This window comes from Mus musculus, chromosome 2 (assembly GCF_000001635.26).
Source record: "Mus musculus strain C57BL/6J chromosome 2, GRCm38.p6 C57BL/6J".
Lineage (NCBI taxonomy): Eukaryota > Metazoa > Chordata > Mammalia > Rodentia > Muridae > Mus > Mus musculus.
The window spans coordinates 5485001-5509447 of record NC_000068.7 but is presented as its reverse complement, the minus strand read 5'-3'; the positions used below and the strand labels follow the sequence as shown (position 1 = coordinate 5509447).

Sequence of the window (24447 nt, the reverse complement as noted above, 5' to 3'; positions counted from 1 at the left end):
TAAATGGGGCCATGTTCCCGCTTTGATGATAATGGACTGAACCTCTGTACCTGTAAGCCAGCTCCAATTGGGGGGGGGCATTTTTATAGAGACAGGGTCACTCTTTAAACCCAGAGCTCCCTGATTGATTAAGTCAGCTGGTGAGAAAGATGCAGGGATTTTCCTGTTCCTTCCTCTCCAGCCGTGGAATTACAGACATATAAAACCACACCTTTTTTTGTTATTGGGTGATTCAGATCCAAAAATCAGATTCCCATGATTGTACAGCAAGCACTTTAATGGCTGAGACATCTTCTCAGCTCAAACCGGCCTTACTGTGTAATAAAATATATATGGATAGCAGTTCATAAGAGTACCCAAGTTAAAGGAAGTGAAGAGAATCAGTCACTAGACTCTTAGTGCCCCGTCTCTACAGGAAGGCTTTCCTCTTCCATTTCACCTTTCCTTCGGGACTCCTTCAACTCAGGAGTGACCAGAAATAGTGCCGGAAGCACGGGACTCAGAGCTGACCTCCAAGTATAGACTTGCTTTATAATGCAAGGTTAAGCCTAGAAAGAGTCCCCTACTTCCTACTTAGACTTTTGTTTGCTTAAATTAAGTATAGAGGTGTCAGTGAACATCCCTTATAAGTCTCTAGGCATTGTAATAGAAAACAGGATGCATATCCTATAAATAATGAGAGCAATTTTGTGTGTCTGTTTGTGTGTGCGTGTGTGCATGTGTGTGTGTGCGTGTGTGTGTGTGTGTGTGTGTGCGTGCGTGCACATGCATGTGCTCATGCGCATGTGAGCATTTCTTTGGAAGCCAGAGGTCAGTCAATCTTAGGTATTGTTCTTCAGGAGTCATTTACATTGGTTTTTGGGAAAAGTCTCTCAGTGACCTAGAGACTCCAAATAGGCTAGGCTGACTGGCCAGTGAGCCTTAGGAACCCACCTCTACCTTCTTAGCATGGGGTTACAAGCCTGTGCCACCACACCTGGCTTTTTAACACATGTTCTAGGGATGAAATTTAAGTTCTTATGCCTAAAAGGAAAGTACCTGGAGCCTTGAGCTATCTCCCCAGGGCCCTCAAAGTTGCCTGAGTAAATGTGGGCCTGGGAGGGGAACCCCTAGTCTCTCTGTTCTTTAGATCTCATGATGGCATATGGCATGAGAAAGCCTTAAATCTGGGAGTCCCCCTGTTTAAAGACACAGATTCTAAACACAGCCTCAAGTGCTCAGCAGGGCTGTCCTCTCACCAGCAAAATCATATTCATCACGATTCTTCATGCCAACTCACCTGGTATCCATTAGACTTCTGGGATAGGGCTGCCAGCTCTCAGAAGAAAATGAAAGTGCTCAGAAGCCCATACAAGTGCTTTCTACTCAGGGGACAAGCTTTGTGGTAAGGGTTCCCTTCTGAAACAACCCACAGGAGACGAGAATTTATAATCTTTTGGAACTATAGGAAGACTGATCTCATGATTTGAAACTCTAACCCCAGGGGTTTCAAACTGCCACTTCCTATTCTCCTGAGAACTATATACTTAGTTCTTGGTCTTTCCAAAGCAACGTAATGATTAAATACTTCAGGAAAGGTCAGTATGCAGCCATTTGTCATGTCTACAAATATCAAGAAATCACTCCAACCAATTTCATTTCCTGTTTCCAGCACTGAAAAGTATAAACAACTCCCTCCCCACTCCCCAATGATGACAAGATTCCCCAGTGGCAGAAACTGTATTACAAAAGAGCGTGATATTCAAGGCAAGAGCAGGGCAGGCCACTCATTCTGAATTAGACAGCCTCACTCTTCTGTCAGTTGGCTCCTTCATTCACCTAGGTTTTTGTTTTTTCCCTGTTGGACTCCTGGCAGCAAACTGGAAATGCCTTTATTGAAGTTTGAGAGAAAATGTTGTGGGTGGCTTTCAAACATTTTCACTTGTGGAATCCCTTTCTTGTCATGGGCTCTGTGGTGGACACTGTGCCTGCAGGGAGGTATGTTGCCTTTCCCACATGTTGCCACCTGTGTGAGAAACCGGAGAGTCAAGGAGAGCTGAGCTCAGATTAGTGCTGTCTTTCTTGTAAATGTTATATAAGTCTTTCGTCTCCTTAATATTTCCTAATACAGTTCCTGTTTTTGCTTCAAGCTCAGCCTGCCCATGTCACAAATTCCTTATCCCCTACCTAGACTGGCTTTTCCAGCTGTGCCCTGCCCTGTAGTGCAGTGGGTGTAGCAGAGAACTGGAAGTCATTTCATTGAAAATGGTCATCCTGTGCCCCAAACCTTCCACCCCTTTATTTGACCATTAATTCCCGTTGCGTCCCTATCTGAAGCCTACCAGAAGGCTGCAAATTCACCCCAGAAGCACTGCAACCCTCACCTTTGACGTGGACTGTTGGGGTAAATCCCAGAGCTGACCCCTTCCCCTCTTGTTCTTCAGCCCTTCCTTTGCTTTCTTATCTGAGTAGAGCTTTCTGCATCAGAGCACAGCTCTAAGACAGTGATAGAGGGCGTAGGGCAGTCAGCCCGAGGTGGGCGAAGGCTTGTGTGAACTCATCCCCAGCCCCTGCCTACTTGAGCCTTTCTGCAAACAGCCCTGAAGGTACCACTCCCCATGTGCACATCTCTGTCTCCTCCAGAAAGACCAGATTTTAAACCTTGTTCCCCAAACCAGTTCAGCTGTAGACTGATAGATATACTACGTGATCATCTGTCATGTCTACAGAAACCAAGAATTCACTCAAATCAATGTTTCCTGTTTCCAGCATTGAAAAGTATTTTGCTCGCCCATCACCCCATTACTACACCGCGAGATGGGCAGTGACTAGGCATGAGTTCACTCTTGCACTTGTGCATAAGGCTTGCTTACTAGTTAGGCGCAGTGGAAGCCAGCGCCATCTTATAATGGCGATTGCTCACGGCACGGCTCTCCACAGAAAAGTGTAAACTTCATTATCTTTAACACCCATGAAACTCTTAGACATAGTTTCTAGCTATGACTTCCAAGGACTTACACACCCCCTGGAGACCCTGCCAAGGACCAGCCTCAGCTTGGAGAGAGATCCTGAAGAAGGGCTGTCTGGGGGTGGCAGAAGGATGACTTAAAGTCACATCAGTGGGTACAAGCTGACAGTCTGTGTTCTGCTCAAGACAGTGTTGCAGATAACCCTCTGCTCAAGACAGCTTTCTCTGAGATCTCCAGACAGCTCATCCAGATAACCCAATTCTCAAAGACCAAGGCCCAGTCTTTTCTTTAAATATCAATTCAGTCATTTACTCTAGGTTCCCTTTAGATTATTACATGAATCAGCAGTCCATGGCCCCATCTCCATGATACTTAGAAAAAGACAGCAAGCACATTTTTTTAACATTGCAAATGAATTCAGAGATTCATTGTAAGCACAAACAATCAACTTAACTGGGTGGGATCCCATCTTGAGATTTCCATTCTGGCCTACATGCCTGGACCTAAATTTGCTGTTCTAGGCTGATGTTGAACTCAGGAATCTGCCTGCCTTTTTATCTGCCTTCCTTTATATCTTTTTCTGACAAGCTGGCTCATAGTACAGCTGATTCTGTTCTTTTACGTTTATGAAGCCCCTCATATAATTTATATTGCATTATTATATTTTGCATAGTTGAAAAGTTATATATTTTTCAGCTCATGTTTTCAGAGTTCTTTCTCACAGCCTTAGGGGCTATCCTGAAGGTCTCACTGATTACCATTTTCATACAACCTCACCTCCCTCATTCATGCTGTCTGATTATCATGGAGTTATTAACATTGGTAGGAAGAATATTTCCTGAAGGAGGAACAGCTTTACTTACAAATGTCCATTATGATAAGTCATTGGTCTGATTTGAGGGCCCTGGCTTCTACTACACCATCAATAATGGACCCTGACCTAGACTTCTTTTGGATATCCTGCTGTTCCCCGGAGTCATGGAGATCTTGCATGAACTTTGGTTCTGCAGAACTTGTCCCTTCACATGCTCTAGTAGCTCATAGATGGGGTAGATGTTGGTGTAGATCTGGGCCTGGGAGGTAGTTGAGTTATTCATTCTACCAGCTCTCTTGCTACCATACCTCAGACCCAATTCCTCCCTGCTGACCCAGCAAGGGATGGGACCAGCTCTCTTATGTCTGTGCCTTCAGGGCCAACTCTCCAGCCCCTGTCCAGGTGAGAGGGGGGTACAGCTCACTGAGGTCGTAGGACATCAACAAGGCCTCAGACAGCAGCCCAGACCACAGATGTCTGAATGGCCTTTGGTGGTGACGTGAACCATGGACATCAATAGCAGCAGCATCCTGCTGTGGTAGGGCCACACACTCAGACATGGCCCTCAATAGCAGCATGAGCCCAGACATCACCATGGCCTGAGATGGTAGGGAAGCCCTCTCACATCAGGGCATTCCTCACCTCTGTTGCATCTCCAGTTTCTCCTCTCTTCACAGTGCATGAACCACTCCACTTCTCTTCATCTTCCATCTCTATACCACGTACTTGCTCACTGTAGTAGTGCCTGCCTTGCTGTGCAGCAGGAGGCCAGGCCTGTGGGCTATCTGGTTCTTACTGCTTAGTGTTATGAATGTTTCCTACTTGTCTGTCATCTCAGGTAAAGCAGATTCCCCTAAAAGCTTAGGAGGCTTTCATGTGTGTCATTGAATTCTTAGAGCCCACAGAAGCAAATTGGCAGCTTAGAACTATTTCTTTGGTTAAAGAATATTGTACCAAAGACAATGCTGTGAGATATAAGTTACATAAACGCAGGGGAAAAATCCCAGGGGTGATAGTTGTGATGCTTTGAGAATCAGAGTCATCAATGAGTTAAGTCGTTGAATGAAACATGAATGCATAGTGCCTTTGGTTTGTCAGCAGAAGTGTTAGGTGGTGGTGGTGTTCTGGAAGCTGGGTTGTCTCACTGAGGACATACACAAGGGCTCACCTTCTCCAGGGAACTTTAAGGAAGTGCATATTTTATGCTGCTGGTCCAAGGAACTTGAGGACTACTTTTTAACCCCCCCCCCCCCCGTCTGTCTGTCTCTTTCTTTCTCTCTCTCTGTCTCTGTCTCTCTCTCCACATGCACATGTGTGTGTATGTTATGTGTGTAAGTGATGCCGTAAGTAGAGGACAGATGATAACCTTGAGTGTTAGTCCTCACCTTCTACCTTGTTTGAGGCAGAGTTTCTTATTGTTTACTGCTGCACATACCAGGCTACCTGGCTGCTGACGTTCAGGAATTCTCCAGTGGTTTCCTCCCTTTCCATAGAAGTCCTGGGACTGTGGGTGTGGGGTACAGCATCTAACTTTACACTGATCCTGGGGATCCAAAGTCAAGTTCCTGTGCTCATGCAGCAAGCACTTACCACCGAGCCGTCTCCTCAGCCTGAGCATCACTTAAGTATATCTAATCTGCTTTTCTGATATTTGTAATTTACCACCTATAATTTATGAACTAATTTTGAGCATTTCTAGAGATCTCTTCAAATATTTGGAACTCCACTGAACTTTAGAATGCATGTGAACTTTCTTGTATGTGTCGAGAGGCACAGAGAACACAAAAGCTGGATTCTTCCAATTGCCAGGAGTCTCCAGCAATGGAAGAAGAGAATCTTACTGCTGGTAGCATGGGCAGATCCAGACTTAGTTGATCACAGAAAATATTTTCCTGGAGCTGACTGTGCAAGGAACCATCATTTGGGGAAGACTCGTCCAATGAAGTATTTTGATTTCACAGAGAACATTTGAAGTCTGGACCCATCGAGGTCTGTTTGTCTTCTGCCATTTACACAACCACGTTCCCCACATGAGCACTTAGCATGTCAAGTCAGGATCTCTCCATCACTGTGACAAAATAGATAAGAGACTTAATAGAACAAAGGTTTATTTGGGGTCACAGTGTCAGAGGTCTTACTATGTCCCTTGGTCCCAATGCCGTGGGTCTCTGGTGAGTCAGCACAACAGGGTCTGGAGCGTGTGGCAGACAAAAGATGCTCACCTCACAGCAGTGAGATAGAAAGAGAGGGCAGTTGTACCAAGAACAAAGTATAGTCCCCAAAGGCTGCTGAGATGAATCCAGTACTTTAAGTTGGATTCAAGTTTCTGTCACTTCTCCATAACCTATCAAATTATGAATCGGTCAGTGGACTGATTCATTACTGAGCTCAAAGCCTACATAATCCAAGTATTTCTCAATATCGTCAATCACTGTGGTTGTGTTTGGTACCAAGCCTTCAATGCATGGGCCCCCCGGAGACACTTCAGATTCTAACTGCAGAATAAGTACTGTGATGAGCACTTAGTCTTCATGAACCCTGTTAACCCACTCAAAGGATACTGGGACTTAATCTTTTCTATTCACATTTTGCTAAAGCATTCTAGAGGCTACTTTGTCCTACAGCCCCACAAGGGAGGGGCTGTTTTAAGCACAGTTCAGTCTCTTTGGTCACCTTGTTCACCACTGCAGCCCAGCAGCACTAATTCCCATTCACTCTTAGCATGTTCTTGGTTATCCAGCAGATCTCGGGAGAGGGGAAAGTTTCTTGGAGTTCAAAGGTTATGCATCATCTCAGCACAGCGTCCCGATCTCTGTTCATGCTGTCTTAACACTCCCATTCTTCTTTTAAAGCAGGTAAGGAAGATGAGAGGAGGAGAAGGTGTGCTCAATCCGTTTTTCTTCTCTTTTGTTCTTTCCTCAAATGCTTCTCCAGGGGCCTGGGAATTGGTCCAGTGGGTAACGTGCCTGCTATGGGCCATGAGGACTTGTGTTTACATCTTCAGACTTCACATAAATGCTAGAAGAGCAGAACAGCTTGCCTAGAGTCCAGATGTGTGCAAGTCAGGACAGGAGATCCCTGGAGAGTACACACACACTCACTCACACTCACACACATGTGCAATACACACATGTGCACATACACACATGCTCTCACACACACACACACACTCACACACATGTGCACATACACACATGTGCACATACACACACTCACACACATGTACATACACACATTCAGACATACACACACTCACATGTGCACATACATACACACACATTCACACATACACACATACACACACGCACACATACACACACGCACATACATACATACACGCTCAGTCACACACACATACTCAGGTACACACACTCAGACACACACTCACATATACACTCACACACACTCACCACACATGCCCTTACACATACTCACACACACACATGCACATACATACACACATGCTCAGTCACACACACACACACACACACACACACACACACACACACACACACACACCCGTCTGATGTATCCAGCTGGTGGGTTGATTTCCTTGTTCACTCTTTTGCCATCCTTACTTCTTCCCTTCCTTCCATTCTGGAACACACTGTGTTGCCTAGGGTGGGGTCAAGCTTGTGGTCCTCCTTCAGCTTTCTAAGTACAGGCATTATAACTGTGTGCTACATGCCCAGACATAGTGAGTTTTAAAGTAGGCAAATTTTTTACACACCTCTTTTCTTCAGTAGTGAGGATGATCACTGTGGCCAAATGAGAACCTTCTTCAAACCACCCCAAGCTTTCCTGTGAATAGAAAATGCTCTGGAGAGGCTTTGTGAGGAGAGGAAAGCAGGAACGTTATGGGCCATTGAGTGGTGCTAGTCACTTGGAACCTCTCCCAGCACTCTTTACATTTGTTCAGCATCCCTGCATCCTTGTATCCCTGCATCCTTACATCTCTGCATCCCTGCTTTCTTGCATCCTTGTATCCCTGCATCCTTACATCCTGCATCCCTACATCCCTGCATCCTTGCATCCCTACATCCTTACATCCTGCATCCCTACATCCCTGCATCCCTGCATCCCTACATCCCTGCATCCCTACATCCTTACATCCTGCATCCCTACATCCCTGCATCCCTGCATCCTTACATCCTGCATCCCTACATCCCTGCATCCCTGCATCCTTACATCCTGCATCCCTACATCCCTGCATTCCTGCATCCCTGCATCCTTACATCCTGCATCCCTATATCCCTGCATCCCTGCATCCCTACATCCCTGCATCCCTACATCCCTGCATCCCTGCATCCCTGCATCCCTACATCCTTACATCCTGCATCCCTACATCCCTGCATCCCTACATCCCTACATCCCTGCATCCCTACATCCCTGCATCCCTACATCCCTACATCCCTACATCCCTGCATCCCTGCATCCCTACATCCCTGAATCCCTATATCCCTGCATCCCTGCATCCCTGCATCCCTGCATCCTTACATTCTGCATCCCTACATCCCTGCATCCCTACATCCCTGCATCCCTACATCCCTACATCCCTGCATCCCTACATCCCTACATCCCTGCATCCCTGCATCCCTGCATCCCTGAATCCCTATATCCCTGCATCCCTGCATCCCTGCATCCTTACATTCTGCATCCCTACATCCCTGCATCCCTGCATCCCTACATCCCTGAATCCCTATATCCCTGCATCCCTGCATCCTTACATTCTGTATCCCTACATCCCTGCATCCCTACATCCCGGAATCCCTGCATCCCTGCATCCCTACATCCTTACACCCTGCATCCCTACATCCCTGAATTCCTACATCCCTACATCCCTGCATCCCTGTACAAGTCCTGGCTCTCAGCCATCCAGCAGGTACCTGACACTCTGGAGTGACCCTAAGGATCTAAAGCAAGAAACAGCTTTGAAGGCTGTTCAAAGGTATCGTGGGACTTGCCTACCCAGACACAAAGAGAATCTTACCTTTAAAACAAAGAAAAACTCATGACTAGAACTCTTTTTTTTTTTTAAATAGTTTTAGGAATGTGAGATTGACTAGCAAAATTGACCAAAGGAAATACAGAAAAATAAATGGATTTGAGGATAGAATTTTGTGGTTTAAAGTATTTTGATGTTTTTGCAGAGAGATTTAATTCTCTCAGTTTTGGCAGTTTTCTCTCCATGATGGATTTATGTTTCTTATTGAGGCAGTGATGGGAAGGAACCACAGGTTATGTGTTCATTCAATATAAACCCCAGCCTTGTGGGACTGAAAAATGGCCACTGTACACAAAACATACTTCAAGTCAGAAAGATTTCAATTCCTTCTCTCCTTCTCTGGTACTAGAGGTTGAGCCCAGAACCTCATAAGCTCTACCAATTGGTCTGTCACTGGTTTATACTCTCAAGTCTGGTAAGGAAAAAAAAAATGAAGTTAAGCCGGAATTAGAAACTTTTCAGTTTGTTTAACAGATATAATAAATATAACATAAAAATTATAGGGTTTAACAGACTCTGAAAAGTTGTTCTCTGACCTCCATACATGCATATACATAGGCGTGCACACACACAAGCACACACACACTTAAAATGTGTATGCAAATGTAATATCTATATATAATAGCTATATGTATATAGATTTATGGACTACAGAATGCACATTTACAAAACATGCCTCTCTTCCCTTTCTTCCTCAAACATACATTGCCTCCAGTTCTTGGGAACATGGCCTTGTGGGCCAGTGCTTAAGTGCATTGGCTCTGTGGGGTCATGTCAGTGTGTGCAGACTTGGGCAACTCTGAGTGTCAGGTGTCTGGTGGCTGAAATCCCAGGGTGTAAGGAGAAAATGGAGCACACTATGTGAAGCACTTGGGTCTGTGCCCGGCAGCTGGCAATGCCAGCAGCAGCTGTCTGCCATTATTATTCTCCTTATTGTTGCTATAATTCCAAGTCCTGGCTCACTGGGTCCTTGTCGGCCAGCAAGGAGATCATCTGTGGTGCAGACAAGGACAGATGTGTGGCAGCAACGGGCTTATGCCAGATCAGGAGCCCGGGGAGTAAGTAACAGGATTAGATGAATGGGCTGTTTTCTTGTTTTCTGAGTTAGGGTTCAGGTGTCCAGGCTGTCCCCCTCACTGTCCTGTAGCTGTCAATCACCTCATGTTTCTGATCCTCCTGCTTCTACTGTCTTACTCCTGGATCTGCAGGAATTCTCCACCATGCTCGGTTTATGAGGTGCTGGGAATCGAAGCTAGCGTTTTGTATATGTTTGGCAAATACTCTTTCAGCCAAGCTACATTACCAACTGTGGCTGTGTATTTACTTTAACAATTAAAAAATACTTTCCTTTCTAACTTATGGATTCTTGGACAGTGTCATCCTGTACTGCTCAGGTTTTCTGGTCCCACCCCAGTTCCTGAATAGTGACAAGGAGGCTTATATTTATCTACAGTGCTTATGGACTTAGCTTAGGTTTGCTCCCCAACCAACCTTTAACTTCTATACCTGTTCATACCATTCTATGTCTGCCACATGGCTGGTTACCTCTCCTTAGTTTCATATGTCCAACTTCCTCTGAGTCTGGGTGGCAAATCTCTTTCCAAGAGTCAGTCAGGGCCTGTCTGTCTGTCTGTCTGTCTGTCTGTGTGTCTCTCTTTCTGATGTCCCACCTTAATATCCTGTCTTTTGCTGAAGGCCATAGGCTTTTGATTTTAACCAATCAGAAACTGTTTAAGCATTCATAGGAGGGGAAGACATGATGTTATATAGGTAAAGCATCATAGCAGAAACGGTGGGCTGGTCACATTGCATCTGGACTTAGAACACAAAACCTGCACAGGAAGTGTATCAAACCCCTGGTAACCCGCTCCTTCTTCCAGAGAAACTTTACTTCCTAAAAGTTCCCAAACCTTTAACATCTAGCTGGTGCCAAAAAGGTCAAATAGGTGTGCCCATGGAAGACATTTCATGTTCAAACCACAAAGACCTTTTTTTTTTTTTCCCCATTTGGAAATGCCCCTGATGTGACTGATTTAAAGCCACCACTGGACAGCAGATTGGCCAGGTGAAAAAAACAGAGCTGGGTACATAACCTGATGTTTCAAGTTCATACCGTGTGGAGCTGTAATCGCCTCAGGACAGTTGCCCTCAGCTGAATCTTAGGACTGACATTCCAACTCTGGATAAACCCTTGATTCCATGGGGTTCTCTCCTATATCTTGTCAGCAAATGCCTCTTCTGCCATCTGTGCCTCAGATATGTCTGCTATATCTGATGCTATAGACTAGCATGATGATGATAATAAAATAATAATAATATAACAGCAGGAATATAAAGTGAACTCTGAGAAGAGAGGGCTTACACAGGAAGAGCTGGTGCATTGGTCTCTAGCCCATTTCATGGCAGAGGCTGTTCAGACAGCTGACATTGGGTTCAGGTCCCTGTGGCAGGAGCAGTCACAGCCTTGGAAGGTGACTCAGCCTTGTGTCTCTTGACCACCTGGATGGATGAGACTCGGTATCCAGGAAACAACCTTTGGCTTAACCTGGTTTCTCCAGGAGATCTCCTTGAATAACAATGTGCTATCTTTATGTCAGACAAAGCAAACCTGTCCTGTGTGTCTTCTGCTTTCACACTGTGACACTCAACACGAAAGATTCCCCTGACCTCGGAGTGTTTCTCACACCAGTAAGCAGGCAAGCAGGGCAAGCTGTGGATCCAGCTGAGCAACCTCAACACAATCCAGCTATGACACTGTCTGCCTGAAGAGAATGTCAGATTGCACAGATTAAGGGCTCTGTCCCCAGGCCTCCTCTCTCCACCTTGTACAAGGCCTGTGCTTTCCAGACCAACCCCAATCAGGTCATAGAGCTCCATTCATTTTTGAAGTGCCTCAGAACTCAGGGGAGCATGCCTATTGCTTGTTATAAAGGATAGTATGGTGGACACTGATAGAGTCTACATAGGTGAAGTGTAGAAGAACCTACCAACTCTATCTAAGTCTCCCCTGGGAGCTTGCAAGAGTTTCACCACCTAGAAGCTCTAAGAGGCCATTCTTTGGGGTGTCTATTATTTTACTTATTTTTTGTTTGGCAGATACTATGTGCAGATGCATGTGTGTATCCTGTTTTTCAGCTGCAATTCATTTCTTTTTTTGAGGCAGCGTCTCTCTTTGGCCTGGAACTCACCAACTTGGCTAGATTAGTTGGCTAATAAACCTCACAGATCTGCCTGCTTTTGCCTACCCAGCACTGGAATTACAATCATATACCATCATACCTTGCGTTGTGTGTGTGTGTGTGTGTTTTGGGGATCAAACTCAGGTCTTTATGATTGTAAGAGGTTTATTGATTGAACTATCTTCCAGCCTACTTTTGGTACTTTTATAGAGATCTCACTCCATGATTATGATTGAGGCCTGGACAGCCATGTTCAAATATGAGTGGCTAAAAATGATGTCATCTCATGTTCATGGCCTGGGTGTGAAAACCCCAATGCATCCGACTCAGCATTCTTCTTAGGTCCCCTGTGTAGTATTTTTCCTCTGAGCTATGGGCAGAGCCTCTCAGCACTGAGGATGTGTTATCGGTATTTTCTTTCCTTTGTAAAGACAGGGCCTCATGATCTCGTTTATTATAGCTGCCCTGTAACTTACCATGCAGACTACCCTGATCTTGAACTCACTGCTTTGAGATTGATTAATGGTGTGCACCGTCAGGTCCAGCTTCCAGATGTCCGTAACTGAATATGACACAGGGACAGCTTGCATTAACTTGGCTCATGGTCTCAAGGGATCAGTTCACCATGGCAGGGAGGATGTGCCAGAAGACAGCAGTTCACATCATAGCAGCCAGGAGGCAGAGATACAGGAAGATACAGGAGAAAAAGATACAGGAAGTGGCCAGAGCAGCATGTGTGCTTCAGAGACACACTTAGGTATGAGAAGTAGGTATTGGTTATAGCCCAGCCCCGGCTTCTGGTTTGCTGTTATGTGAATACATGTCCTCTATCATACATTTTTACTGATATGCCATCCCTGACATGGTGAGTTGAAACCATAAGCCAAAATGAATGCTTTCCCTTTAAATTCTTTGTGTTCGGTATTTTGGTCACAGCAGTGCAAAGATAACTAGCATACGTGCCCTTTGCCCATCCCTGGAAGACGCAACACAGACCATCCTCCAAATGTTTAACGTCTTTTTCCCACTTGGAAATTCTAACATTCCTATTCTTCAGTTCCTCTGCCCGTCCATGACTGCTTGGGTTCTTGGAGACAAATCTGCATTGATCCTGGAAGAAGGTATTTGCTTCTGCTTGATGCTTCTGAGCATGCATCACAGGCTGGGAGACGTCGTGTGAAAGGCTGCGATGGTGGCTCAGTAGGTATCATGCCTGCCATACAAGAGTGAGACCTTGAGTTTGAATCTCCCCAGAACCCATGTAAAGCTGGGCACAGTACCACTCATCTGTAATCCTGGTGTGCCCACTGCGAAATGAGAGGTAGAGACAAGAGACTCTCTGGAGGCTTCTAGGCCAGCTAACCTGGGGTACAAAATGATCAAAAAGAGGCCCTATCTCAAACAAGGTAGAAGGCAAGGATTGCTGCCTGGGTTTGTCCTCTGATCTCCACATGCAGGCTGTAATATGCACCCTGACACACACAAACCCTCATGTTCACATGTACCCAGTGATTTTAAACAAAAAAATTATACCGACTGCTTCTCTGCCTGATTACAGTTGAATTCACTCTTCTGTGCACCCCCATTTTCCTGGGGACTAATAATTGCTTGAGTTTCTTATGCTCCAAGCTACCTTGATATTAAGGTTTTTACCATTCTGCTAAATTTCTTAAGTGAGGTCATTAAGTCAGGAATAAAATGGGAGCTTGGTGGAAGCCATAGTAAGATACAAAGCTCTCTCTTTCTTGTGCCCAGCCACTTTGGCCCTTCCCAGTGCCCTTTGTCCTGGACCCCCCAGTGCCCTTTGCCTCTGTGAGCTGCTGTCAGCAACCCATGCTTCAAAAATCTGTGCTGAAAAAAAAACCAAAGGCAACAAGATACCTTCAAGGGCAATGGGCAGACTTGGTGAAGGACAGAAATAGCTTCTAAGGCAAGGAAGGGAAGGGTTGCCATCACCGAGATGCACGTCTGTTCTCTCGGGTTAGCTTTTAATGCTGTGGGTTTGATGGTGGCCTGGTGGTACCAGGAAGTGTTCTGGGTCTGGTTTTCTGCCTGCTCTTCCTGTTGGAGGAGAGAGATGTCTGCAGAGAGGAAGGGTCTACCTCTGAGGGTCTGGAAGTAGGATATTTCCCCTTCTTGTGCCAGGTCACTCCTTAGCTTTCGGTACAGTTGTCGCTTGTATTATGTATCATTTACTAAACACCCAGAGACATAAAATCTCCATAGTTTTGTGGCAGCATGAAAGCTTTTAGAAACGTTTGTTTCTGGTATTGTTATATGAAAAAACAAATAAGCAAACACATAAATATATATATATATATATATATATATATATATATATATTTCACCAAGAGGTTAAGGAAGTGTCATGACAGACTGTAGGCCAAGAAGGGAGTGCTGAAAGGTAGCCACAGTCATGGAAAGAGACACCTGTCATCAGTCACCTGCCTTCTAGTGGCCCAAGACACCACAGCTCTGGGGACAACCAAGATACCCAGTTAGAATCCACAGGAGAGGGGCTAGGCCATGGTGACATCAAGGTCCCCTCTTGCCTGAATGCACAGAGGAGTGTTTACAGTGGATCTGGACACCAACATATAGCTGACCAGACAGGCCAGCATCAACACCCTGCACAGGCCTGATGGACCGGCAAAGGCAGATGTTCAGCCGGCTCCTGACTGGGTACTTTGGGTATTCCTGAAAACCAAACTGGGGTCATTAAACTGAGTCTGCTTAAACTGGCTAATTCTAAATAGTGGTTTTTCTTGCCATATTCCTTCCTTAAATCAGTCTATTCTTGGTACATGTGGCTTATCTGAGACCCAGTTTTGAACATCATCTTGGGGATTGGAATAGGAGGTGTGTCCCTTCTCTGTCCCTAGACATGGCTATTTGGTATGGGATAGCTGCCCCTGTCTCTTCATTAGTAGCAGGTCTAAAAGGGTAGGTGAAGTCCAAGGCTGAACATCAATTCCCCTTATGGTGTAGGGATAGTGAATCCTACTGGATACTAGAGTTAAGGCTTATCTTTTAGTACCCTCTAAGGCCCCAGGAAACTTTTATAGAAACAAGCAAAACCAACAAGTTTGGGATCCATATCCAGAACTGCCACCTTCTGAACTGGCACTGGTGAGTAATACACAGCTCCTGAAAATGGGCAGCTGGTGCCTGTGGCAGCAATCCTTCAGTAGTAATATCCTGACCATCACCATCCCCTCCGACTGTGAGAGGCCATTGAAAAATAAGGCAGCGTTATTGAAAACCCCAACTGCATTCTCATGATAGATCTATGTGAGATGGATTTGAAAAACCATGTGTTTCATTTGTTTTGAAACTTGGGACCCACTTCTACACTTGCTTTGTATAGTTGTTGAGGCTCAGAGAATATTTTCTCTTGTTGGCATCTGCCACTTAGCTTTGTAAGCAAGTGCTCTCGTGACTCAATTGGTCGTGTCTTGATTAGTTAAAAACAAAACAAAAAATATAATAAAAAGGGAATATAGTGAAAGACTTTTAGAAGTGAGGTAAGATTGAAGGGCGCTTTGCTAGCCCTTAACAGGAATGGGAGACATACACTTTACTAATGTTATCTTTAGGTTATTCCTATTTTGGATTGGAATATGTGGTCCTATTCTCAATGGACTCATTTTTAAAATTCAGATGAAAGGGTCCGGGACCACCTAGAGGGTCCCTTTCCCATAGAAAAAAGATGGGAGGACACAATTTTAAAAGTCCCTTGGGTGCCCAGACTTTTGACTTCTCAGGGAACGCCATGTTTGAGACACAGTTAGAGAACAGGAGGAGGTACTTTGATGCTACAGGACTAAGGCACTGCTTAGGAATGGAGGAGTGTCGTGTAGGAAGCCAAAGGGCCCAAAAGGGTGATTGTGTTGTGCAAAGAGTTGTGTGTAACAAGGTGGGAGAGGCAGCATGTGGCAGGGCCTTGCAGTGCGGTCTCCTCAGGAATGAAGACTCATTTCTTGAATGATTAGGAATCATTATTATCATTAAGCAAAAGACCTGCTTTTGCCTCTTGATCGAGGTTTCATTTTAGTGTCTTGGAGTGTCTGTGTGTGAGTGCACATGTATGCGTAAGATGTGGTTAAAGAATGACAAGGAAACGCGAGCTGATTGTTGCTGTAATACACAGTTCTCCCTTCAAACCATAGTTTATTCTAGAGCCACACAGGAGTGATCATCACCTAAGTATGTGAATTCAGGTGGTCCCAAAGGCCATGTTAAAATACGGCAACAGTCAGGAAGCGTTTACAGCAGTAGAGAAAAGGAAAGTCACAAACCAGGGCACTTTTAAAATACACTGATGGAAACACTGGAGCTGTGTCACAGCAAAGTGGAGAGATCTCTTCTCTCCATTTCAGATGCTGTCTGATGACGATATCCTTAGCTGCCGGGATGGTGGGAGCTAGCGGCTCACTAAACAAGTCCTCCCAAACAATTTCATATAATAGTTACAAGGATGCTAGGTTATCCAGACATGGCCTCTATAGAGGTTGGAGATACTTCCAGATAATTTGGCTATGGATCTGTAACTTTCCCATTTTCTATAATCATAAAATTCTAATTAATAAATTGGTTTTTTTTTCCTTCTGAGAACTTCCACTCCCCAAATGAGGTTAATTTTCCTTTTAGAGCAGTTAGTAGGGGACAAATGTATATTTATTATATGATAAATGTCTCACTGCTTGAAAAATTATATATATGTGTGTGTGTATTTACACACACACTTACACACACATATGGTATTTTGCCTGTGTGTATATATGTGTACCACATGCACACTCACACCTCCAGTGGTCAGAAGAGGATGCCAGAACCTCCAGGACTGTAGGTATGGCTGTGAGCCAGGGTGCAGGTACTGAGACCTAAACCTGGGTCCTCTGCAAGAGCAGCAAGCACTAAGCTATCTCCCCAGCCCCTGTTTCAGTATTTATTGAAAATCAAAACTTGAATTAATTTGGTTAATAACCACAGCAGTTAATATTTGTCCTTACTATCGTGTTCCCATGGTCTTAACCCACTTTCATGAATTAGCTTATTTAATCCTTCTGTCCAGACTCTCAAGAAACTGCTGTTTTTACCCAATTTTCACCAGAAAAACAAAAAAACAAAAAACAAATCTAAAAAAGATTCACCATCTAGAGAGTAGAGGGATTGGAAGGCTCTGCCTCTTGAATCCTTGTAAGTACCTGAATTGTGTCTATGACTCCAAAGTACTTTAGGACATTCTTTAACCAGTTGTATGTGTAGGTGAGACAGGGTGGTTGTGGAGAGATTCTATTGTAATTTTTTCCCAGTATTCTTTCCTTCTTGGTCCCCAGTTTCTAAAGCCTATGGAGGAACCAACCAAGCCCTCCTCCAAGACCACTGCATAGGCAAGGGGCGTGAGTGGTGGAGCTTCCCCCAGGACATGCCCAGTCAGTAGCTAAAAACACGTAAGGTTTGCGCTAGCATTGCTACTGTGCCCACAGAAGATGGCTAACCTCTAACAGGTTAGTGGGTGCTCTTGTTTTATCTAAAATTTTCTTTCTCAATGACTGAAGCACAAAGAAAATCACAAAGGCGAAATGAGGAGACCACTTATAATCCCACCATTCTGAAATATATGTTGATCTTGTTGGCATCACTTATGTCAAATACCACCCTGCATCTTCCTTGCTTCCTTGCTTCCTTCCTTGCTTGCTTCCTTGCCTGCTTTCTAGGTAAATGTGTGTGGTGTGTGCACATGTGTGAACAGTACCTATAAGATGAAGCTAGAGATGCTAATCAGATTCCTTGCCGTCACTCTCTACCTTATTTCCCCATCACTGTGTCATGTTCACGAGAAGAAAGAAAACGTTTAAGCCTATGCAATGCACAGTTTAGTGTTCAATTTCCATTTTGAGGGATGAAAGAATGCATGTGCTTCAGTGATGTGACATTTGTTCCTAGATTCAAGTCTTTAAGTCACCACAAACGGTGACATTTATCCAATGACACACATTAGCCTCCTCATTCTGGCTGCTTCTAGCCCTGAAGGTGCCACAGCACTGCTGGGTACTTCCTTGTTGCTCTGGATAACTGAGCCTGGTTAGGTTCGGAAAGAAGGTACAGGATTCTAACTCTGCCTGGGTTGAAAAAGATAAAAATCAAACTTATCTCGATTGATATATAGACATACAAAGCATGTACATATTTCTGACACATCATGGGGTTTTTCCATAAGTGTGGAATTTGTGTGTGTGTGTCTATGTGTGTGTGTCTCTGTGTGTGTGTGTGTCTGTGTGTGTGTCTCTGTGTGTGTGTGTCTGTGTGTGTGTGTCTCTGTGTGTCTGTGTGTGTGTCTCTGTGTCTCTGTGTGTGTCTCTGTGTGTGTCTGTGTGGGTCTGTGTGTGTCTATATGTGTGTGTGTCTGTGTGTGTCTATGTGTGTGTGTGTGTGTCTGTGTGTGTGTGTCTGTGTGTGTGTCTCTGTGGATTTAGGGGCAAACTGAGGCTTCATGCTACCAGGCTTGTGTTCTGCCACTGAGTGTTACCTGTTATGCAATGTTTAATTCAGGTAAACATATGTGTTTCTTGCAGTGTTTGCCATTCAAACCCCTTTGTTCTAGCTTTTATAATTTTAAATTTTGTAGTATCGGGGGTGCAATCCCAAGCTTCACGCATGTTAGGCAAGGGCTCTTCTTCTGAGACCCTCCCCAGCCCCTCTCTGGCTCTTGGAAATGTACAGTGCGTTCCTGTCAGCTCTGCATTTGTGGTTTTAATTGATCTGAATGCTATTGTTCAGAGTCTATTCTGTTCCCTCTCATCTTGGTTCACATTGTTGTGAACATCTGGCCATGCTACTCAGTTTTATTCTGGTTCATGGTTTTCAGCTGCTTCCAGCCAGTTTCCTCTTCATCTCCTCAGGGCTGAATATTCTGAGTCTCTACCGAGGGTATCCTGATGACATGCCTGCTCATTCCCCATCCTGAAGTATGGGGGCATTTCCTGTGGTCCCTGTGCTTAGGATATGACATGGATGGCATTCACTTTCAGTTAGTGATGCCAGGTTGACTTGGTTTTTTTAGAGAGTACTTATTGTGTACTTTATGCATGATGCTTGCAATAAAGTTTTTTTTTAGAGGAATTCAAGCAGAAAAAGGGAGAGATCGTTCTCTGGAAGTGTAACGTTTCTGTAGCACAGTGAAGACAACGGCAGCCATAGTTTATCAGTTAATTGAAATGTCTTAGTCTCTTTTCCTGTTGCAGCGATAAAATGCTCCAACAAAAGCAGCTTAAGGACAAAGGGCTGCTTCTAGTTGCAAACCCATGTGGCAGGAGCTTGAAACAGCTGGTGACAGGGTGTTCCCATTCGGGAAGCAGAGAGCAGTGAGTGTATGCTGCTCAGGGATTGCTCTCCATCCACACAGTCCAGGATCCCAGCTAGGGACAAATGCCATGTGCTGTATACATAGGGACTGTGCCACAGTTAACGCACTCAAGACCATCGGCCATAGTGACACCCACAGGCATATCTCCCAAGCAGTTCTAGTTTCTGCCAAGTTGGCAATTAACAGTAAGACTCAAAGCAATTCAATTTGATTATTAATTACTGGCTCAGAAGGAGAGAGAGAGACACAGAGAGAGAGAGAGACAGAGAGAGAGACACACAGAGAGAGAAAGACAGAGAGACAAAGAGAGAGACAGATAGATAGATAGATAGATAGATAGATAGATAGATAGATAGATCGATCGATCAATCTAGGGAGCCAAAACCTCCTTTGAGAACATGATATCTACAACCTAAAGCACTCTCCCTAGGCCCTGTATCCTAACAGCTCCGCCCTTTTTATTAGTGACACCCTCGGGACTGTGGATGCTTAGAGGACACTTATGCAAAGCGTAGTGTAATCCCATGAGTGTGTATCACACATTCAATGTCTGTTGCGGGAAAGGCAGTTGAGGGTGGCTAAGTAGCTTGCATGGGGATGAACAGTAAGAACCATGGCTGTGCTGAGCCTCAGATCCAGGTCGCCCTCCCTCTGGAACACTGCCGTGCTCTCTCCCAACATGAGATGTTTTATTTTAGAAGGAGTTACTGAGTCTTGCCATAGATTATGCATTCAGTGAGTGTGTTTGAATTATTCACTGAAATAAGAATGGCTAAGAGTCTTTGAATAACATCTGATAAGCTCTACCTAGGGACTCTATGTCTAGTAGACTGTTGAAGCTCACAGTATTTTTTTTTTTTAATTGATTGAGGATGGGTTTCTTTGTGTAGCCCTGGCTGTCCTGGAACTTGTTCTGTAGACTAGGCTGGCCTTGAACTTACAGAGTCTGTCTGCCTTTGCCTTCCAAGTGCTGGGGTTAGAGATATGCCACCAGTGCCTGGCACTCACAGTAATCTTATAAGGCTGATGTTATTATCCTTCTTTTTTTTTTAAAGTATTATTTTTTTTAAAGATTTATTTATTTTATGTGTGAGTACACTGTAGCTGTCTTCAGACACACCAGAAGAGGGCATTGGATCCTATTACAGATGGTTGTGAGCCACCAGGTGGTTGCTGGGAATTGAACACAGGTCTTCTGGGAGAGCAGTCAGTGCTCTTAACCACTGAGCAATCTCTCCAGCCCTATTATCCTTATTTCTATCTTGTACCAAATCCTCTAAACAAACAAAAACCAAACCAAACAAACAAACAAAATCTACCACTAATACATAAAGAGAGCAAAATATTTTGGTAATATCCACACTAACTCAGGTTTTTAAATTAAACATTGCATTTTTGAGATTATTGTAGATTCACATGTAATTTTAAGAAATAACGTGAAGATACTCCATGAACACATCTATGGAGTTTCCCTTCCTGGAGACGTTTTGAATACTCTCAGGCTGGGGAGATGGCTCAGTGGTGAAGCCACCGGAGTATAAGTACCTGAGTCAGATGCCAAGCGCTCATGCAAACAGCTGGGCACAGTGGCACACAGCTCCTGGGCTGGAGGTGGAGCCATCACATGCCTGAGACCCACTGGCCAGCGGGTCTAGCTAAATCCGTGAGCTCCTGGTTAGTGAGAGATGGGTCTCAAAACAGAAAAAAAGGGAGGTGGTGAACTGTTGAAGAATAATTTATCTCTGGCCTCTGCATACCCATGCCTACACGTGCACCTGCTCCTATGCACACATGCATGCAAACGTGAAGAACACACTCAAATGGAAACTATACCATAGCATGCACCACAGCAGGATGCCGCTAGTGGACCCCACATCAAGACATAGAGTCTTCCCAGAATCTCTCATGCTGCTGTTCAGCAGGGAACTCATCCCCTCTTGCTCTCATTCTCTCTGATTTCCTTTCCATTCTGTCACAACAATAATGGTCTATAAAAAAGAAACATACGACCTTTAGGGTCATCTTTTTCTTCCAACGTTGTCTGGATATGGATCCAGGCTGTATATACGAGTAGACCATCCTGTTGTCTTGTGAAGAAGAAACTCATGAATATACCATGCATAATGTGGCTATGACCATCTGTGTTGAGCCTGTATATAAATAATTATATTTATTAGAATAAATCTATTAACATGTTTGTCCATTTATTTTTTCTTTCTGATATTATAGTATTTGTATTTGTAATTATGTCTTGTATTTTATTTGATTTGTATTATTGCTTTGTGATTTTTTTATTATGGGAATCTTATATATGTTTTGTTAACATATGTATATTTCATTGTAAATGATAATGCAAATTGGTATCCACACTGTTATTATTAGTACAAAGGGATACATACCATGGATTCTTCTAGTAATTTTTTTATTCTATGATTTTGCAGAACTTTCTTTTATAGAAATATGTGTATAGATTTTTAGACACTTTTGTGTTATCTTATAAGACTGAATCATATTGAAATCTTGGATTTTTGCTGGCTCTGTTCAAGAGCAGAAAGGGTAGGCACCACCTTGTCTCTGCCAGACTCCATGTGAGGTCTGTGTGGACATCTGGCGTGTGGCTGATCTTTAGTACTGAGTAAGCATAGAGATGTGAGGGCATACTTCGTCTCTGTTAACACTAGGAGAGATGGGTCAGGAAAAACTCTTGATTTTTGTCTACCAGAAATGAAAACCTCAGTTTCCTATCTCTTTGGCATTGCCATGATGCAAGTGTTGGGCCACCTCGGAGCTTGTGAACAAGCAACTAGTCTCCGTCATGTGGTGACAATCCTTGTTATAGTGATGACAAGCCCAAAGCAGGAGGTTGGAGGGTGGCTTGCAAATCTTCCTTCAGGTAGCCATTCACCTGCCTGCTATTCTTTCTTTCTCCTCTATTATTTTCTTCCAGGTATAAACCAATGCCTAGACATACTTTTCCTGACACTCTGGGTGTTCTCGCCCTGACTCTGAAGCTTCCACTCGGTTCTAATATAGCTACTTACAAGGGGCATAGCTGTCTCTCTACTTGTTCTCCATCTCCAATCGATGCTGAGGTTATATCTTTCCTGCCCTGTTTTTTTCTCTCAAATTCTAATAAAAATCATCTTTGAGCTTAAAAAAAAAAAATCTCAGTACTGTCTGTCCCTGCAACGAGCCTGACATTTATCACAGGCGATCATTTCGTATGTGTGTATTTTCTTGCTTCCTGTGCACAAACCACACAGAGTGTGCGCTCTTTCTGTGCTGTGTTCCCAGCATGCTTTGGAGCACCTTCCTGCTACTGTGGTCCTGCCTCAGTGTGTGTGAGCACCCATTGCAGAAAGGCATCTCAGGCGTCTCAGGCTGCTTCTGCAATCTCCTGGGAATAAGTAGTTGGAGTGTTTCCAGTTTTAACTTTGTGAATCTTTGTGAAGACGCACAACCCTCTCCTATCTCTGTCACTAGAAGGAGAATTGCCAGGCGATTCTTGTTGTCTTGTGTGCCTGTTTTCAAAAGAGCACATACCATTCTTATTCTCTGGTATGGTTTGTATATGCTTGGCCCAGGGAGTGCCACTATTTGGAGATGTGGCCCTGTTGGAGTAGATGTGGCCTTGTTGGACTAAGTGTGTCACTGTGAGTGTGGGCTTTTAGACCCTCATCCTAGCTGCCTGAAAGCCAGTATCCTGCTAGCAGCCTTCAAATGAAGATGTAGAACTCTCAGCTCCCCCTGCACCATGCCTGCCTTGATGCTGCCATGTTTCTGCCTTGATGATAATGGACTGAACCTCTGAACCTGTAAGCCAGCCCCAGTTAAATGTTGTCTTTATAAGAGTTGCCCTGGTCATGGTATCTCTTCACAGTAGTAAAACCCTAACTTAGACATTCCCTCTGGTAATAATGGAATGTTTGGTACTAACAGTCTTAATTTTACCCATTCTTGTCTTGTTGTGTGTGCATTCGTCTATGCACACAAGCACATGCTTAGCTTACTATAGTTTTAAAAACAATTTTCAGTTATGAAATAGTGGCGAGGAGAGCACAGTGAGCTGCCCTGGTCTCTCACCTCTAGTTTCTCCTATTAACCATATCTTGCATGCAGTGGCCACTTGTGTGAGAACCGATGGGCCAGTGTTGATGCGGACTACATACTGAGCCAGGTATTTAGTTATCACTGGGGCTCACTCTCGGTGCCTAACTTCTGTGGTGTTGAACTGATGCATAGGGATAGCACCCAGCACTGCTGTGCCCAACAGACTAGTTTCACCGTTCTCAAAGTCCCCTGCTCTTTACCTGGTTGTCCCTTTCACCCTCCCTTCTCTATCCTTTGATGCTCCCTTTGTTATCTCTAGTGTCAGAGTTGGCATCATTCGGCACATAGACTTTCTAGATAGACATCTTTCCCTGAGGGTCCTGCACTTACCTTCCCTCTGGCTCACTGTGGAAGGCTCAATAGTTCTTTCCCAAGGAGCGTTCAGTCCTTTGTTTAGCTACTTGCCTTCTAGCGGGCATCCTGGTTGCTCCAGGGTTTGGGCAGTTATAAACCAAGCTTTGGGTCTCTCTCTCTCTCTCCTCTCTCTCTCCCTCTCTCCCTCTCCCTCTCCCAATCTCTTTCTCTTTCTCTCTCTCTCTCTCTCTCTCTCTCTCTCTCTCTCTCTCTCTCTCTCTCTCTCTCTCTCTCTCTCTCTCTCTGTGTGTGTGTGTGTGTGTGTTTGCTGGTTGAGTCTCAGAGGAACTCTTGGTTAGTTGCCTATTTTCTCAGAAGTGCTTTCTGTCTCTCCTCAGTTATTTCTGAGCCTGCCAATTTCATCTCCCTAGAAAGCAACCTCTGGCCCCTTCCTGGGCTTATTTCAGTAGAAGACTTGAAAATCCAATAGTCTTTCTACATCCGGACCCAGTTCTCTGACCTCACCCAGCCTTACAGGTACCCACGTTCTTTAGTCTCCAGCCCACCCCCCCCCCCAAGGCAAACCAGCCTTGTGTTTATTTGCGTCTCCCCACCCTCCTACCCTTGATCTTGAGTTTTAGATTTTTCCGGTCTTTTAAAATAGTTACATTGTATCTATCACATTTCCATTTTCAGTTCTATTGAACCACTACCCCCACTGTGCTGAA

General features: G+C 44.4%; 1 protein-coding gene and 1 long non-coding RNA gene across 9 annotated transcripts in view; one reads left to right on the top strand and one right to left on the bottom strand.

Moving 5' to 3' along the window:
• Camk1d (calcium/calmodulin-dependent protein kinase ID) overlaps positions 1 to 24447 on the top strand; it is a 421404-nt gene that overhangs the window by 205413 nt on the left and 191544 nt on the right. The window lies entirely within an intron of this gene.
• Gm36853 overlaps positions 12952 to 24447 on the bottom strand; it is a 14178-nt gene continuing 2682 nt past the window's right edge. Inside the window, exons 2-3 of the long non-coding RNA XR_865947.2 lie at positions 20861 to 21465; positions 12952 to 13159 (exon numbers count right to left, since the gene is read on the bottom strand). This is a non-coding gene — a long non-coding RNA (predicted gene, 36853). The remainder of the gene's footprint in view (positions 13160 to 20860; positions 21466 to 24447) is intronic.